The sequence below is a fragment of the Lampris incognitus genome, chromosome 2 (genome assembly GCF_029633865.1).
Source record: "Lampris incognitus isolate fLamInc1 chromosome 2, fLamInc1.hap2, whole genome shotgun sequence".
Classification (NCBI taxonomy): Eukaryota; Metazoa; Chordata; class Actinopteri; order Lampriformes; family Lampridae; genus Lampris; species Lampris incognitus.
Genome location: NC_079212.1, coordinates 645,711 through 664,259, shown reverse-complemented (window position 1 = coordinate 664,259; position 18,549 = coordinate 645,711). Strand labels below are relative to the sequence as shown.

The following is an 18,549-nucleotide window of genomic DNA, read 5'->3' as shown; positions in this document are numbered from 1 at the left end:
AAAATTAACTTTGTACCCAGATCTCAGTCCAAATTCTTTAACACATTCAATTTCAATTCAATTCAATTTTATTTGTATAGCCCAATATCACAAATTACAAATGTGCCTCAGTGGGTTTAACAGCAACACAACATCCTGTCCTTGGACCCTCTCAACGGATAAGGAACAACTCCCTAAAAAACCCTTTAACAGGGAGAAAAAAATAGGAAAAAACCTCAGGGAGAGCAACAGAGGAGGGATCTCTCTCCCAAGATGGACAGCGTGCAATGGATGTTGTGTTCACGCAATTTACATAATACCACATTGAAAGAGGATAACAGAATTATAATGGACATAACATTTATGAGGAACATGATGCACAGGATGCCAAGCAGTGTCCACGGGCCAACGGAGCAGTCCAGGACCCAAGCCACGCGACCAGCATCATCATGTAATAAGAAAAACTTAGGTGAGGAGTGGAAGGGCAGGCAGCATCCAAATGGTGACCACCATCACCACGGAGACCTGGGAGGAGAACCGACTGCACATGCATGCAAGAGAGACTCACATGACACCATTCAAACACAGAAAAAGAGAAAGGAGAAGACCTCATTCAGAGAGAGAGAAAAGACATGTTAGAGAAAAAACAGTTTGCAATAGTCATTAGCCATAATCAATTAAGTCATCAATTAATCAAAATCTATACTCTTTAATCTATACTCGATAATCTCGTCAGCAGAACAGTGGTTGGTAAATTCATTGAGACAGAAACCAACCCGCCATGCAGTACAGGTTGTGAAGCACTCAACTTAAAGGCAGCTAATTGTAAGCTAAGGCAAAAAGATGAGTTTTAAGTTTGGATTTAAAGGACTCAACAGACTCTGATGGTCTGATGGCAGCAGGCAGGTTATTCCACAAGAACGGGGCCCGATAGGAAAAGGCCCTGCCACCAGATGACTTCTTTTTAACTTGGGGTACACACAGGAGCCCTGTATTTTGAGAACGAAGTGCTCGAGATGGCATGTAAGGTTTAAGGAGATCAGACAGGTAGGATGGAGCAAGCCCATTTAGGATTTTATAAGTCAGCAGAAGCACCTTGTATTCTGATCTAACATGGATAGGAAGCCAATGAAGGGAGGCAAGAATTGGTGTAATATGGTCAAATTTCCTAGATTTATTTAGGATTCTAGCAGCAGCATTCTGAACCATCTGAAGACTTTTAGTACTAGAATGTGGCAGACCTGAGAACAGAACATTACAGTAATCAAGTCTGGATGAAACAAATGCATGTATTAGAGTCTCTGCGTCAGCCATGGAGACAAAAGACCGAATTTTAGCTATGTTACGTAAATGAAAAAAGACAGTCTTTGTGATTTCTTTAATGTGCTTATCAAAGGAAAGGCTGGAATCAAACGTAACGCCAAGATTTTTGGCTGCCACACTTTGTGAAACCACAGAGATGTCGATTGTTATCATTACTTGATCAAATTGGTGTCTGTGTCTAGCAGGGCCAATGACCAGCATCTTGGTTTTATCTGAATTTAAAAGCAGAAAGTTAAGTGACATCCAGTTTTTCACAGTAGCCAAGCAGGCCTCTAAGTTAGTGATTTGAGTATGATCATCAGCCCTTATAGACACATACAACTGAGTATCATCAGCATAGCAATGGAAATTTATTCCATAACTGCGTATAATTTGACCAAGAGGTGTAATGTAAAGGGAGAAAAGTAGAGGTTCAAGAACTGAGCCCCGGGGCACACCATATTTAACGTCAGAAAATGTTGATATAATATTATTATAGCAGACACAATGTGTTCTTCCAGATAAGTAGGACTTAAGCCAAGAGAGAGCAAAGCCAGAGACACCAAAATTACAATTTAATCTATCTAAAAGTGTACAGTGATCAATGGTGTCAAAGGCTGCACTGAGGTCCAGTAGTAGAAGCACAGAAGTGGAATCAGAGTCTATCGCCAGTAGAAGACCATTTGCCACTCTGGTCAGAGCAGTTTCAGTGGAGTGACAGGGTCTGAAAGGTTCATATACTAGATGGTTTTCTTCTATATGGGTCAAAAGTTGTTGATACACAACTCTCTCTAGTACTTTAGAGAAGAATGGAAGATTAGAGACTGGCCGATAGTTATTAAGAGACCCTGGATCAAGGTGCGGTTTTTTAAGTAGAGGTTTAACCACAGCTGTCTTAAAACTGATGGGAACAATGCCAGTAGTAAGAGATAAATTAACGATGTCTAGCATTGTAGGTCCCAGAAAAGGCCAGAGGTCTTTAAAAAGTTTTGCTGGTAAGGGGTCAAGTAGGCAAGCAGTTGGTTTAGAAGCTGACACGAACTTAGTCAAAGTATCAAGAGAGATAGTCTCAAAAGCTGTAATAACTGGAACTGTCAGTGACTCATTGTGTAGATATGAATTTAGTATGACAGGATCTGCAGGAGTAGATGGAGTTGAAGAACTAATTTTGTTTAAGATCTCATCAACCTTATTGCAGAAAAAATCTAGAAATTCATGGGCTATGAATGGTGAGCAGCTAACAGACGACTGCTTTTTAGTAAGTTCAGATACAGTGTCAAAGAGAAATCTGGGGTTATGTTTATTAATATTTATTAAGTGAGAGAGATACGATGTTTTTGCAGTAGATAAAGCATCCTTGTATTTCAATAAACACAGGCAGAGCTTTAGAGCTACCAATAGGCGAAAGATTCATTGGAATTAGACACCTTGTTGGGAGTTTTGGCCACCAACGCTTTGGACAATATGTGGTCACATTCTTGATAACATTAGCTGTTTGGTTTTGTAGATTATTATGTACTTTGTCGCATATCTCACTACTACCAGTGGTAGGAATAATTACTAGATTATTGTGATTCACACATTTAGGAGAGGAGAGCTTGGGAGCAATACAGTAGGGTAGGGAGACAGTCTCAATGTTATAGAGCTGGTACTGAACTAGTTGGGTCTGTTAAGGTCAAGAGGATATCATCTGTATATAATAGAATTTTGTATTGTTTTGTCCCTGTTATTGTTCCTTAAATATTTTGATTTTGTCGAATCGCTATTGCTAACTGCTCTATAGCCAGGGCAAACAGGAGTGGGGACATCTGATTTCCTTGGGCTGTGCCTCTTAGTTAGTTTAAAGGGTGGTGACACGAGACAATTTGTCAAGACAGAGGCTGTAGGTGTCGTCTACAAAGGTTAACCCAGCCTAAAAAATTGGGTTGAAAGCCAAATCTCTTCAGGACTTCAAACATATATCCCCACTCAGTTCGATCGAATGCTTTTCAGCTTCCACAGATACAGTGGCTCCAGGGATTTGACAGTGATCGAGATAATCAATAAGATGTCTTTTTTTTTCTAAATTTATTCTGATTTTTCCCTTTTTCTCCCAATTTAGTGACCAATCGCTCCCTATTCTAGTTCAAACCCCTACCCTCGTACTGCACGCGTTCGCCAACTGCATCTCTCCGGCCGGCAGTCTCGAAGGAGATGCCTCACCACCTCCTTGACAAGAAGAATCCAGGACGAACCACTGCTTTTTCCGACACACCCAGAGACGCATTCATGTGATGAACACAAGCTGGCTCCACCCCCCTCCCGAAGACAGCGTTGCCAATTATTGCTGTTTCATCGAGTCCGGCCATCTGATGAGACCGAGGCGTGAACCCCGGTCCCCAGTGGGCAACTGCATCGACATAAAGCCGATACTTAGACTGCTCTTGTATTGTAATAGAACATTCGATCCTTTATAAATCCAGTCTGGTCTGCGTCCACAATGCAAGTCAACACACCTTCTATCCTATGAGATAGTATTTTGGATAATAATTTCATGTCCACTCCAAGCAGACTGATTGGCCAATATGAAGAACATGATTCTGGGTTTTTCTTTTTCTTTAGTATTAATGTTATATTAGCCATATACATTGATTCTGGGAGTTTTGAATCCTCAAAAGATTCTTTGAAAACTCAGCAACAATTTGTTGATATTGCTTTTCAATACATTAAAAAACTCCACAGTAAATCCATCCAACCCTGGGGATTTCTCTGACTGATATAGCTGTATCAATCTCTAATAATAATAATAAAAATAACAGAGAAATGGGGCCTTCCAGTAAATTAGCTTGGTCATCTGATAGTTATGGAATATTGAAATTGTTTAAGAAGTGTCCTTCCCTGAGACTATCAAAGTCAATCTCCGGGCTGTACAATTTCGCATAAAACCTTTTAAATCTATCGTTAATCTGACGCTTATTCATTTGGCGTTGATTATTCTCATCTTGTGTAACTGAAATAAAAGATTTTATATGGGCCTTCCTAGCCAAACGTGCCAACAGCGATTTGGTTTGCTGCTGAATTCAAAGTCTCTGTTTAGCAAATCATCCTTTTCAGCTTTTCTTGTTATCAGATTATACACCACTCTTCTGATTGCCTTTAGCTCAGCTAAAACATCATCTGATTTTGTGGTATAATAGTTTCTCCAAACTGTTTTCTTTTCGAGTTCAATTTGTTCAGCGACCCACTCTTTTTTCTTTGGGCTGGTATATGAGATAATATAAGCTTCACATGCGTCCCACACAACTCTTGGGTCAGCCTCATCTTTATCACTACATTTTAAAAATAGGTCTGTTTGTTCTTCCAAGAATTTAATAAAGTTGTTATCCAAGAATAACAGTATAGCCACCTTCCAAGAAAATGAGCGTTCGATAGGCCCAAGAGGTTGGGTTAACGTAGTAACAGCAGCATGGTCCGAAAGAGCAATATGGCCTCTATCTGACTGCTCTGTTACATGAGTTCAACATCTTGATACAAATATAATATAGTTCTCTTACATGAGTTCACCATTGTCACACTTCCCTCATACATATCCTGCACCACTCCTACATACTTCTCTGCAACTCCCAACTCCCTCATACAATACCACACCTCCTCTCTCGGTACCCTGTCGTATGCTTTCTCTAAACCCACAAAGACACAATGTAACTCCTTCTGGTCTTGTCTATACTTCTCCATCAACATTCTCAAAGCAAACATCGCATCTGTGGTGCTCTTTTGTGGCATGAAACCATACTGCTGCTGCTGATCACCACCTCTCCTCTTAACTTAGCTTCTATTACTCTTTCTCTCCTCTTAACCTAGCTTCTGTTACTCTTTCCCATATCTTCATGGGGTGGCTGATCAACTTTATACCTCTGTAGTTGCTACAGTTCTACACATCGCCCTTGTTCTTGAAAGTCGGTACTGGTATGCTTCTTCTCCACTCCTCAGGCATCCTCTCACTTTCCAGGATTGTGTTAAACAATCTAGTTAAAAACTCCACTGCTATCTCTCCTAAACATCTCCATGCCTCCACAGGTATGTCATCAGGACCAACTGCCTTTCCACTCTTCATCCTCTTCATAGCTGCCCTCACTTCCTCCTTCCTAATCCACTGAACTTCCTGATTCACTATCCCACATCATCCAACCTTCTCTCTCTCTCATTTTCTTCATTCATCAGCCCCTCAAAGTATTCCTTCCACCTTCTCAACACACTCTCCTCGCTTGTCAGCACATTTCCATCTCTATCCTTGATCGCCCTAACTTGCTGCACATCCTTTGCAGCTTGGCCCCTCTGTCTGGCCAATCGGTACAAGTCCTTTTCTCCTTCCTCAGTGTCTAACCTGTCATACAACTCACCATACGCCTTTTCCTTTGCCTTTGCCACCTCTCTCTTTGCTTTACACTGCATCTCCTTGTACTCCTGTCTACTTTCTTCATCTCTCTGACTATCCCACGTCTTCTTTGCCAACCTCTTCCTCTGTATACTTTGCTGTACAACCTCATTCCACCACCAAGTCTCCTTGTCTTCCTTCCTCTGTCCTGATGACACACCAAGTACCTTCCTAGCTGTCTCCCTCACTATTTCTGCAGTGGTTATCCAGCCATCTGGCAACTCTTCACTACCACCCAGTGCCTGTCTTAACTCCTGCCTGAACTCCACACAACAGTCTTCCTTCTTCAACTTCCACCATTTGATCTTCGGCTCTGCCTTCACTCAATTCCTCTTCTTGGTCTCCAAAGTCATCCTACAGACCAGCATCCGATGCTGCCTAGCTACATTCTCCCCTGTCACATGAGTTCAACATCTTGATACAAATACATATAATATAGTTCTGTTACATGAGTTCAACATCTTTATACACATATAATATAGTTCTGTTACATGAGTTCAACATCTTTATACACATATAATATAGTTCTGTTACATGAGTTCAACATCTTGATACAAATATAATATAGTTCTGTTACATGAGTTCAACATCTTTATACACATATAATATAGTTCTGTTACATGCGTTCAACATCTTGATACAAATATAATATACAGGTGCATCTCAAAAAATTAGAATATTGTGGAAAAGTTAATTATTTTCCGTAATTTAATTTAAAAAAATGAAACTTTCATATATTCTAGATTCATTCCACAAAGTGAAATATGTCAAGGCGTTTTTGTTTTAATCTTGATGAATACGGCTTACACCTCATGAAAATGAAAAATCCAGTACCTCAAAATATTAGAATATTACATAACACTGTTGTCAGAGTTGAATTGTTCAGCAATTCTGGCATGCATACCCAGTGCTAGACCGAAATAAATGCTAACTTTACGGAGGAATAAATACACAGTGAGGCATCAGTTCTGCTCTTACCGGGATCAACGTAGAAAGAGAGACTTTATTGACAGATGCACTGTTATATACGCACAGACCACGTGTCAATCTCAGCGCATTTCATTGGCTGTTATCATTGTCCATCATACAGTACCTGTATGTACTCATGAAGTTTGCCTGTGTTAGTACAAAAATAAAGATTTACTTCTACAATTGAGAGCACACATTTCATATATGTCAACACCCCCACTTGCTCTGATTTTGTTCATCTTCTTAACTCAAAACATCATAAGGTTTTCTACCTCGCATCATGTAACCTTTCACTTACATGGTTACTCTCCAAACATAAACTTTACAAACTTAATCAACTTAAGTTTTGTTGCGGGTTTCGTCATCACATCTGCTACCATCTGGTCTGTTGGGCAGTACTCCAGACTTATTTTCCCATCATTCACAGTTGACCTTACAAAGTGATACTTTATGTCAACGTGCTTACATCTCTGTCTGCTTACAGGATTCTTTGCCAACGCTACTGCACCTTGGTTATCCTCATAGACCTTAGGTGGTGCGTACTGATGTCTGTCAATATCTTCTAGTAGTTGTACTAGGTACATACACTCATGTGTAGTTGCGGCTAGCGTCATATACTCTGCCTCACAAGTGGACAGTGCAACAGTGGGCTGCTTTTTGGTTTTCCATGAAACCAAAGGACCATTTTCATTTAGGCTTATACTATAACCAGTTGTGCCGTGTCTGTCAGTTACGTCAGCCGCCCAATCTGCATCACTGTACGCTTGTAGACACAGTTTCTCATCGTCACATTTCCTGTAACACAACTCTTTGTCACCTGTGCCTTTCAGATATCTCCGTACATGTTTTACAGTAATCCACTGCTCTTCTGTTGGCTCATTAAAGTACTGTGACAGTTCACTCACTACAAAACTTAGATCGGGGTCTCGTACATGTAGTCAGATAGATTAGGCTACCTGCTATCTCTCTTTATTTTCTGGCATCACTCAACATTTCTGCATCATTAGTGTAGTTCAATTTTTGTTCACAGGGTGTTGCTCTTGGTTTATAATCTTGCATGTCAAACCTTTGTAGCATTTTTCCACATACCTCTTCTGTGACACGTTCACACATTTATCACACTGGTCAAAGTCCATACCAAGAAAATGTTTCAATTTACCCAAGTCTTTCATCTTGAATGTTGCTGTGAGCATCTCCTTTACAACACTCAGTGCATTTTCATCACTGGCAGCAATGATCAAGTCATCAACCCATATTATAATGATCACTTTCTCATTTTCTGTTTCCCTTGTGTAAACACAATGATCAGCTGGATTTTGCTAAAACTCATTTTCGTTCAGATACTCATGCAACATTTTGTTCCAGTTCCTGCCTGACTGTTTTAACCCATATAATGACTTTTCTAGATTGTACACCAACTTTTCATTTGTACTGGATTTCACTTCGTAACCCTCTGGTTGTTCCATGAAAATCCCGCAATCTATTGGTGCATGTAGGTAGGCAGTTTTGACATCCATCTGATGTAAAATCCGGTTTTCCTGCGCTGCTTTTTGCATCAACACTCTGATACTGGTCAAGTTAGCAGTAGGAGAAAATCTCTCCTCATAGTCTACACCCATCTTTTGACTGTATCCCTTAGCTACATACCGTGCCTTGTATTTGTCAGATCCGTCAACATCGTTCTTAATTGCACATACCCATCTACCCCCCACTGCAATCTTACCCTCAGATAAGTTGGTCAGGGTAAATGTGTCATTTTCTCTGAGCGATTGCATTTCGTCATCCATTGCGTTAATCCATTCCTTTGAGTTAGGTGAGGTTACCGCTTCCCCGAATGTTAGGGGTACATTACACATCTGTCTGTAACAGTAATCTATGTTCGTCAATACCTGATCATCACTCTCCTCATCAGATATATATTCACTTAAATAACCTGGTTTCTTCCTCACTCTAGAAGGGTATCGTGTAAGCCTATGGCTGGGCTCACCCGTCTGTGTTTGGCTGTTCACCTCAGGCCTAGTTACTGGCACCTGGCTCTGAGTACATCCTGGACTCACATCAGTATTTTGCCAGGTCTTTCTAGCCCTATTCTGCACCTCGAAGTCATCGTCATCAGGCGTCATGTCAGTCTGTGTCTGCTGCTCTGCCATCGTTTTTGTCACAAACTTAACCAGTCTGTGCTTCTGCACTTTCCCATTGTCAGGATAATAGACCATGTAGGCTGGGCTACTCTTATCGTACCCGACAAAGATTCCTTTCTCACACCTCGAGTCTAGTTTTCTCTTGTCATGCTTATAGGCATAACACACTGACCCAAACTTTTGCATCCTAGAAATGTTAGGCCGTTTTCCTGTCAACATTAAGTAAGGCGTCTGTTTTGTGCGATTGCAAAAGCATCTGTTCCTCACTACAGGTGCTGTCTGCACTGCAGAGGTCCTTAACACTTTTGGCAACTCGCTCTCTATTACATACACCTTGCCATGTCATACCTATGGTCTCATACCTAATTGTATTTCTGCTGAGTAGTGCCTGGTAATTCTTTCCCATGAATTTTGTACCATTGTCAGATCTGATACATTCAATTTTCCCGTATGGGGCTGTGTCAGCAAGAAACTTCTCTGTTGCTTGCACCGTGTCACTCTTATTTTTTAGAAAGTACACGAACACTGCACTGGAATAATCATCAGTGAATGATAACGCAAACCTATACCCGCCTCTGGACTCTAGGTCTGTTATCATTGTCAATCATACAGTACCCGTATGTACTCATGAGTTTGCCTGTGTTAATACAAAAATATAGATTTACTTCTACAATTAAGAGCACACATTTCATATATGTCAACAAAGACCAATCCAAAAAAAGGATTTATAATACAGAAATGTCAACCTTCTGAAAAGTATGTTCATTTATGCACTCAATACTTGGTCGGGGCTCCTTTTGCACGAATTAATAATAATAAATTAAACTTATATAGCGCTTTTCTAATACTCAAAGTCACTTTACAATAAGCGGGGTGAAACAAGACGACATATAAACATAACATAGACATACAGGGGTGGATGGGAAAGGAGGCTACGAGGGAGAAGCGGCAGCCACACACGACGACAGCAGTACTCTCCCACTTAAACACACACAAAAGGGCAAGAAAAACAATCATAAATCACAGATGAATTACTGCATCAATGCGGTGTGGCATGGAGGCAATCAGCCAGTGGCACTGCTGAGGTGTTATGGAAACCCAGGTTGCTTTGATAGCGGCCTTCAGCTCATCTACATTGTTGGGTCTGGTGTCTCTCATCTTCCTCTTGACAACACCCCATAAGCCACAGAAGGCCATTGCTGAAAGGGCTGGCTGTTCACAGAATGCTGTATCAAAGCATATCCATAGAAAGTTGACTGGAAGGGAAAAGTGTCGTAGAAAAAGGTGCACAAGCAACAGGGATGACCGCAGCCTTGAGAGGATTGTCAGGCAAGGCCGATTCAAGAACTTGGGGGAGCTTCACAAGGAGTGGACCAAGGCTAGAGTCGGTGCATCAAGAGCCATCACGCACAGACATGCCCAGGAACTGGGCTACAAGTGTCACATTCCTAGTGTCAAGCCACTCCTGAACCAGAGACAACGTCAGAAGCATCCTACCTGGGCTAAGGAGAAAAAGAACTGGACCGTTGGTCAGTGGTCCAAAGTCCTCTTTTCAGATGAAAGTAAATGTTGTATTTCATTTGGGAATCAAGGTCCCAGAGTCTGGAGGAAGAGTGGAGAGGCACAGAATCCAAGTTGCTTGAAGTCCAGTGTGACGTTTCCACAGTCAGTGAGGATTTGGGGTGCCATGTCATCTGCTGGTGTTGGTCCACTGTGTTTCATCAAGACCAGAGTCAACGCAGCCGTCTACCAGGAGATTTTAGAGCACTTCATGCTTACGTCTGCTGACAAGCTTTATGGAGATGCTGATTTCATTTTCCAGCAGGACTTGGCACCTGCCCACAGTGCCAAAACTATCATGATATTACTGTGCTTCACTGGCCAGCCAACTCGCCTGACCTGAACCCCATAAAGAATCTACAGGGTATTGTCAAGAGGAAGATGAGAGACACCAGACCCAACAATGCAGACAAGCTGAAGGCCGCTATCAAAGCAACCTGGGCTTCCATAACACCTCAGCAGTGCCACAGGGCTGATAGCCTCCATGCCACACAACATTGATGCAGTAATGCGTGCAAAAGGAGCCCCGACCAACTATTGAGTGCATAAATGAACATACTTTTCAGAAGATCGACATTTCTGTATTATAAATCCTATTTTTTTTTACTGGTCTTATGTAATATTCTAATATTTTGAGATACTGGATTTTTGATTTTCATGAGCTGTAAGCCATAGTCATCAAGATTAAACAAAAAGAGACAACATATTTCATTTTATGTGTATTGAATCTAGAATATATGAAAGTTTCACTTTTTGAATTAAATTACGGAAACTAATGAACTTTTCCACAACATTTTAATTTTTTTGAGATGCACCTGTAGTTCTGTTACATGAGTTCAACATCTTGATACAAATATGATATAGTTCTGTTACATGAGTTCAACATATTGATACAAATATAATATAGTCGACGCATGACGCCGATGAATGGGGGCTGAGAATGAAATGTGTAGCTTGTTGGCATAGGATTTAAATGCCTCCAAACATCCAGAAGATCAAACTCCTTAGTAATGTTTGTGACTGCCCTTGCATTTTTGGATTGAGTATTTTGGGGTAGAAACCTATCAAATATGGGACATAAACTACAAATAAAATCGCCTCCTATTATCATATTGGAGCAGTCCATTTCAGCAAGTTGACTAACGAGTGTGGCAAAGAATTCCTCATCTTGGACATTAGGAGGACAAACATTTCCTAACAAAACATTTTCACCATACAGCACCCCTTCAACTGAAACAACTCTTCCTTCAGTATCTTTGTATGAGGCTGTGAGGGTAGATTTTTATGTATTAATACAATCACGCCCCTCTTGTTTGTTGAGTAAGATGAAAAGTAAACCTGACCAACCCACTCCCTAAGATACTTCTTGTGTTCCTCATCGTTTAAATATGTTTCCTGTACAAATGCTGTTTGGACTTTATCCTTTTTAAGATAATTCAGGGCAACTTTCCTCTTAACAACACTATTAGAGCCCCGGATGTTCCATGTACAAACCTTGATTGTCAATCACAACTAATTAAGATATATTGTGTGGTGCATTATAACAACTACTGATTCGTGTGATGTGCACCAAACCATGACTATGAACCTTATCTGAAGTCCAAAAAAACAACAAAAACAGTTCCAAGCAGAAACAGAACCTAAAACCTGGAATCCCTAACAACCCTATTCCCAATGGGAAAAAGGAGAACATTAAATGAATAAATAAAAAGAAAACAAAAGAGCAAGAAAAAGAAATAACAAAGAGTCTATCCTTGTCGTACTCTAGCCTTGCAAAAGTACAGCTACAGGGGCTCAAAAGAAAAAAGAACAAACTTCCCCCCGTCTAGGCTGCAGCAGTAAAGTGCCCCTCAGTCTACAGCCAGGTTTACCACAATGAAACAGAGGTATTAATAAGATGTCAAATAAAGCAATTTCTTCTGAGTTTTGCATTCATTACTCAAACTTAATGTGGCTGGACCAACTCAATATTATTAGTAACTGACAGAAGTGTCCCATCCTTCAAGTGTCAGTCAAATAAAAGGACTCTTACCTCTCATCATCAACTCAGCAAGCATAGCCATTGTGGTGCTGGTAGGTCTTTAATGAAGTCATTCATTTCGTCCATGTTTGAGAGTGATGAAGTTGTTCCACTAGGATGACAGGTTTTGATCACGGCAGGATACACGAAGGAATACCTTACACTAGCTTCATGCAGCCACTTGCGGGCAAATGCAGACTACTTCATTTTGTTGACCTTGTCAGCGGAGAAGTTGTGATAGAAAGACACGTCCTGGTCCTCCACTTTTATCCTGCCCTCGTGTCTTGCCGCATACAAGATCCTCTGCTTCTTGGTGTAGTTGTGTAGCCTCACTAGGACAGCCCTTCCACCTTCCTTACACCAACTCCCGCTGGAGGTCTGGTGCGGTGCGCTCTCTCCATCCTGGTTCGGCCTCCTTGTATACCAAGAACTTCTGGAATCCAGTTCTCAAAGAAACCCACCGGCTCCTTGCCCTCGATGCCTTCTTTCAGCACAACGAGTCTCACATTCTGCCCCCGGCTTTGGCTCTCAAGCATGTCGAGACGATCCAGTGCCCTTTTAAGTTTGGTCTCCAGAGAGTCCAAATGTGGCGCGGTAGCCATCGATGTTCAGCAGTCTGTCCCCATTGTCTCAAGTAGAGCGTGGAATGTCTGAGCGAGCCTGTTGTCCGCTTTCAGTATGACAGAGCACTTCTGGCTGACATCTTGGAGATGTTATTGGCCACTCGTCTCGTTGCACATCCATCCCTTCTCCATCGGCTAAGCTAGCCTCTTGCGCTGTATCATCGGCGTTAGCATGTGGTTATCTTGGCTAGCAAGCATGGCGTTAGCAATGGACTTTCCTCCATTCTTACAGTTGTCTGTCCTCTTAGACGATCCAGATGTAGTGGAAACGTTTTCCAGAGACATAAGTATCGTCGTCACTTTTTAAAGTAGTTACCTGGCAGAAAATATGCTAACATATTGTAGCAAATGTCATGGGGCAGTCCGGGAACCGCCGCAGCTGGGACGCGAACCCGCGTATCCCGCACCACAGGCGACTACATTAACTAAAGGGTCTGACCCGTTAGCTAAGGGCTAGCGAGTCTATTTATCCATGCACGTTACAATATTAACTTAGATTCAATCCAGTGGGGAGATGAAAAATCTACGTCTGTCCGGCTCCATGCCATGTTACCGAGTGCTTTACAAAAAAAAAGAAAAGAAAAAAGCGATCAAATCACATCATCCCCCAGTGCTGCTCGACGTTCGGTTTTAAATACTGTCGTGTCTCAGAGAGGTTAATAATTCTAGCTACAAGGCCTCCTCCGCATCGATAACACCCAGTCCTGCCTTCGGTGAGTTAGAGCCATGGGGTGGAGTCGAGGGGCCTCTAGCCGTGGTCGATACCAGCAGACTAGGCTGGTAGTTGGCTGTTGTTGAGCCATAGTGCAAGCTTTCATGGCTGATGTCTAGTGACATACACAGTTATGTCAGATGACGATGGCCAAAATCTTAATATTGATTAGCTTACCTAACACTAACCTGTAGAGCCGAAGGAACGGAGAAGACCGTAGGTTCACACTTTAGCCGTGTAGGCAACTTTCTTTAATCCACGGTAAATCAGAGAGACAACAAAACCACAGCTCGACTGAGCGGAGGCGGCAAGAATAACCAGAAAACTGGCTGAACAACCATAACTTAACTGCGTTAACCTGCCAGGGCAACCATGACTTAACCCTTAGTTCCTGGGGGGAATTCTATCCCCAATACGTGTCCACCACATGAGCCCCCCCAGAATTCGCCCTAGTAATCGAAGTCAGGCAGGCGCGGGGGGACGACAGGCCGTCCGCGGCGGCTCCGGGTAACAGGGGCCGGAGTGTCTCTGGGAGGCATTGACGCGGGCCTGTGGAGGTCGGCCTGAGGAGCAGAAGAGGCAGCGCGGCCTCCACGGGGGGAGGAGGCGGAGCCGGGGGACGACCGCGACGAGGAGGTTGGGCTAACTCCAACGGCTGCGTCAAGTCCAGGTGTGCGGGTTTAACTCGGTCCACTGAAACATGCTCGGCCGTGCCCCCAAAATCCACCACCAGGTGCTTAGTTCCCCGTTCCAGGACGCGGAAGGGGCCGTCATAAGGGGGTTGCAGAGGGGGGCGGTGTGTGTCGTGACGGATGAACACGTAGTCCGCTGACTGCAGACCTGGGGGCACCTGGGACACCGGAGCGCCGTGTTGGGCGGTAGGGACGGGTGTGAAAGCTCTGACCCCGTCCAGCAAGGAGGCTCGTTGGTCCACAGCTGACCAGGGACGCGTTGCGTTGGGCATGAAATCGCCTGGGACTCGCAGCGGCGTGCCGTACACCAGCTCCGCAGAGGAGGCTTGTAGGTCTTCCTTCGGGGCGGTCCGCAGGCCCAGCATGACCCATGGGAGCTTGTCAACCCAGTTGCAGTCCTTGAGAGTAGCCCGAAGCGCAGCCTTCATGGACCGGTGGAAGCGCTCACATAGGCCGTTTGCCTGAGGGTGGTAGGCGGTAATGCGATGAAGCTTGACGCCCAGCGCCTCACCCACAGCACTCCATAGCTCTGAGGTAAACTGTGGCCCGCGGTCAGATGAAAGGTCGGAAGGCGTACCGAAACGTGAGACCCACGACCCAATAAAAGCCCGGGCCATATCAGCAGACGTCGTGGATGCCAGGGGAATAGCTTCAGGCCAGCGCGTAGTCCTGTCCACCACAGTGAAGAGGTAGGTGAACCCATGGGAGGGGGGCAGGGGACCAACCAGGTCGACGTGGACATGGTCAAATCGTCTCTCCGGCACTGCGAAGCGTTCCAGGGGCGCCTTAATGTGGCAGTGTATGTTAGCCCGCTGACAGGCAACACACGAGTCGGCCCACGCTTTCACATCTCTCTTAAGTCCCTCCCACACAAACTTAGCAGAGGTCAGGCGCACGGATGGCTTACCGCCTGGATGAGAGAGGCCGTGCACAGCTTCAAACACGGGGTGTCTCCAGCTGTCCGGGACGATGGGCCTGGGCTGTTCTGTGGAGACGTCACACAGGAGGGTGACACCCGTGTCGCTGAAAGGAACGTCCTGCAGGCGGAGCCCCGTGTCGGAGGTCCGGAGACGGAGGATGCTCGTGTCCGTGGCCTGGTCAGCGGCCATCTGTGCATAGTCCAGGCCTAGGTGGACCGCTCCAATCACTGCCCTAGAGAGGCAGTCAGCTACCTGGTTAGACTTACCAGCGACGTGCTGGATGTCGGTAGTGAATTCCGAAATGTAGGAGAGTTGTCGCTGCTGGCGAGCAGACCATGGCTCGGCCGTCTTGGACATGGCAAACGTGAGGGGCTTGCGGTCCACGTACGCAGTAAACTCGCGGCCCTCTAGCAGGAACCGGAAATGCCGGACGGCAAGCCAGAGACCTAGGAGTTCCCTGTCAAAAGTACTATACTTGCGCTCTCGGGGTGTAAGCTGGCGACTGAAAAAGACCAAAGGCTGCCAAGCCCCCCCCATCCAGTGCTCGTGAACCGCACCAACAGCATAGTCCGATGCATCCGTGGTTATGGAAATAGGCACTGTAGGTGAAGGATGCGTTTGCAGGGTAGCCTGGGAGAGCGCAGCTTTTGTCTCGGTGAACGCACGGTCCCGCTCTTCTGTCCAGTCGACCGCCTGGTTGGGGGACTTGCCTTTCAGCGCCTCGTACAGTGGCCGGATGATAAAGGCGGCTCGGGGAATGAAGCGGTGGTAGAATGTCACCATCCCGATGAACTCCCTGAGCGCACGAGCTGTTTGGGGGCGCGGAAAGGCCGCCACCGCTTCCACCTTTGAGGGCAGGGGGACCGCCCCGTCCCCAGTGATGCGGTGCCCGAGGAAATCAGTGGCCGTCAGCCCGAACCAGCACTTCGCCGGGTTGACGATCAGCCCATGCTGGCTGAGGCGTGTGAAGAGGGCGTGAAGATGGGACAGGTGTTCTTCCTCGGAGGCGCTGGCGATGAGTATGTCGGCCAAATAGACGAAGATGAAAGGAAGGCCACGGAGCACTGAATCCATCAGCCGCTGAAAGGACTGGGTCGCGTTTTTGAGTCCAAATGGCATTCGTAGGAATTCAAATAGGCCGAATGGGGTAGTCACCGCTGTCTTGGGGATGTCCGAGGGGTGCACGGGAACTTGATGATAACCACGGACCAGGTCGACTTTTGAGAAGACGCGTTTGCCAACCGCCATCAGGCTTAGTGACGATGTGGAGTGGGGACGCCCACGGGCTGTCAGAGCGGCGGATGATCCCCATGCGTTCCAGGTGCTCGAACTCAGACTTGGCAATGGCGAGTTTGGCGGGGTCGAGACGCCTGGCTCTGGCGTAGACCGGGGGCCCCTTCGTAGCAATGTGATGCTCCACCCCATGCTTAGCGGTGGGTGCAGAGAAGGTAGGCTGGGTGAGGTCAGGGAACTCAGCGAGGAGGCGGTTGAACTTGTCTGCTTCTGAGAGAGAGTTGGCTAGACCTGCGTAGGCCGCTTCCCCCCGCGTACATGCGAAGGAGGAGAAGGTTAAGGCGTCGACCAGACGGCTGTTCTGAATGTTCACTAGCAAACCGTAAGCACACAAAAAATCAGCTCCGAGGAGGGGAAGCGTTACATTGGCCATGACGAACTCCCACGTGAAACGTTGTCCACCAAAACACAGTTCTACAGACCGCACGCCGTAGGTGTGGATAGGGCTGCCGTCAGCCGTCGCCAACTGGGGGCCCCGCTCCCCGCCCATGATGTCGACGTCAGTAGCAGGGAGCACGCTTCTCTGTGCGCCCGTGTCACAAAGAAATCGCCGACCGGAGATGGTGTCGAGGATGAAGAGTAGCCTGCTCGTATCGCCAACACTCATGGCCACTACTGAGTGTTGGCCCTCTCGTTTCCCGTCGGCCTGTAGTTGCAGGGGGAACGGCACCGTTTAGCTTTCGCACCAAATCGAGCGTGGTACATACAGAGTCCAGAGGGCTTGTAGCGGTCTGACACTGTGGTGCCACCGTCGGGCCACGCCCGCGATGTTGGCAGGGGGCCAGTGAAGGTAGGAGCCAGCACCCCGGCATGGGAGGAACGTTGCGTAGCGACGAAGAATTGATCAGCCTCCTTTGCCAGCTCACGGGGATCAGTGATGGTGGAGTTAGCGAGCGCAGTCTGGACGTGGGGCGGCATGTTGCGCAGAAACAGCTCCATAAACAGGAAACATGGCTTTTCTTGACCCAGTAGGTTTAACATCCTGCTCATTAGCTCCGATGGTTTGCCATCTCCCAAGCCATGAATTGCGAAGAGGCGACGTGCTCTCTCCGTTGCTGACAGTTCAAAAGTGTCAAGGAGGAGATGTTTAAGTGCGGCGTATCTACCATCGGCCGGTGGGTTGGTTATGAAACCGCTTATCCTGGAAGCCGTAGCGCCCCCCAGCGCTGCCACTACGTAGTAGTACCTGGTCTCGTCTGCTGTTATGTCTCTGAGCGGCGCGAACTGTGCCTCAGCCTGTGTGAACCACGTAGCCGCGGAAGACTCCCAAAACTCCGGCAGTTTCATTGCAACGGCGTTCGTAGCCATAATGTGTGTGGTTTCAGAAAACTTATCCGAAAACCGACGTCGGGGTCACCAGTGTAGAGCCGAAGGAACGGAGAAGACCGTAGGTTCACACTTTAGCCGTGTAGGCAACTTTCTTTAATCCACGGTAAATCAGAGAGACGACAAAACCACAGCTCGACTGAGCGGAGGCGGCAAGAATAACCAGAAAACTGGCTGGACAACCATAACTTAACCCTGCGTTAACCTGCCAGGGCCACCCTGACTTAACCCTTAGTTCCTGGGGTGAATTCTATCCCCAATACGTGTCCACCACAAACCCATGATAATCTCTCTCTCTCTCTCTCTCTCTCTCTCTCTCTCTCTCTCTCTCTCTCTCTCTCTCTCTCTCTCTCTCTCTCTCTCTCTCTCTCTCTCTCTCTCTGTCAAGTCAAATCAATTTGAATTTGTATAGCCCAATATCACAAATGAAAAATTTGCCTCAGAGGGCTTTACAGCAATACAACATCCTGTCCTTAGACCGTTGCATAAGATACAGAAGAACTCCAAATATTTTGAACCGGATTTTAACTGGAATTTGGAAATGACAAAACATTCTCTTAATTGCATTTAGAGCGCTTCGAGCATTTTCTTTTGGTGC

General features: G+C 45.5%; 1 protein-coding gene across 1 annotated transcript in view; it reads left to right on the top strand.

Annotated features, from left to right (window-relative positions):
- The window catches only part of LOC130107683 (plexin A3), a 107,913-nt gene that overhangs the window by 53,643 nt on the left and 35,721 nt on the right, over nt 1-18,549 (top strand). The gene's annotated exons all lie outside the window — the stretch shown is intronic.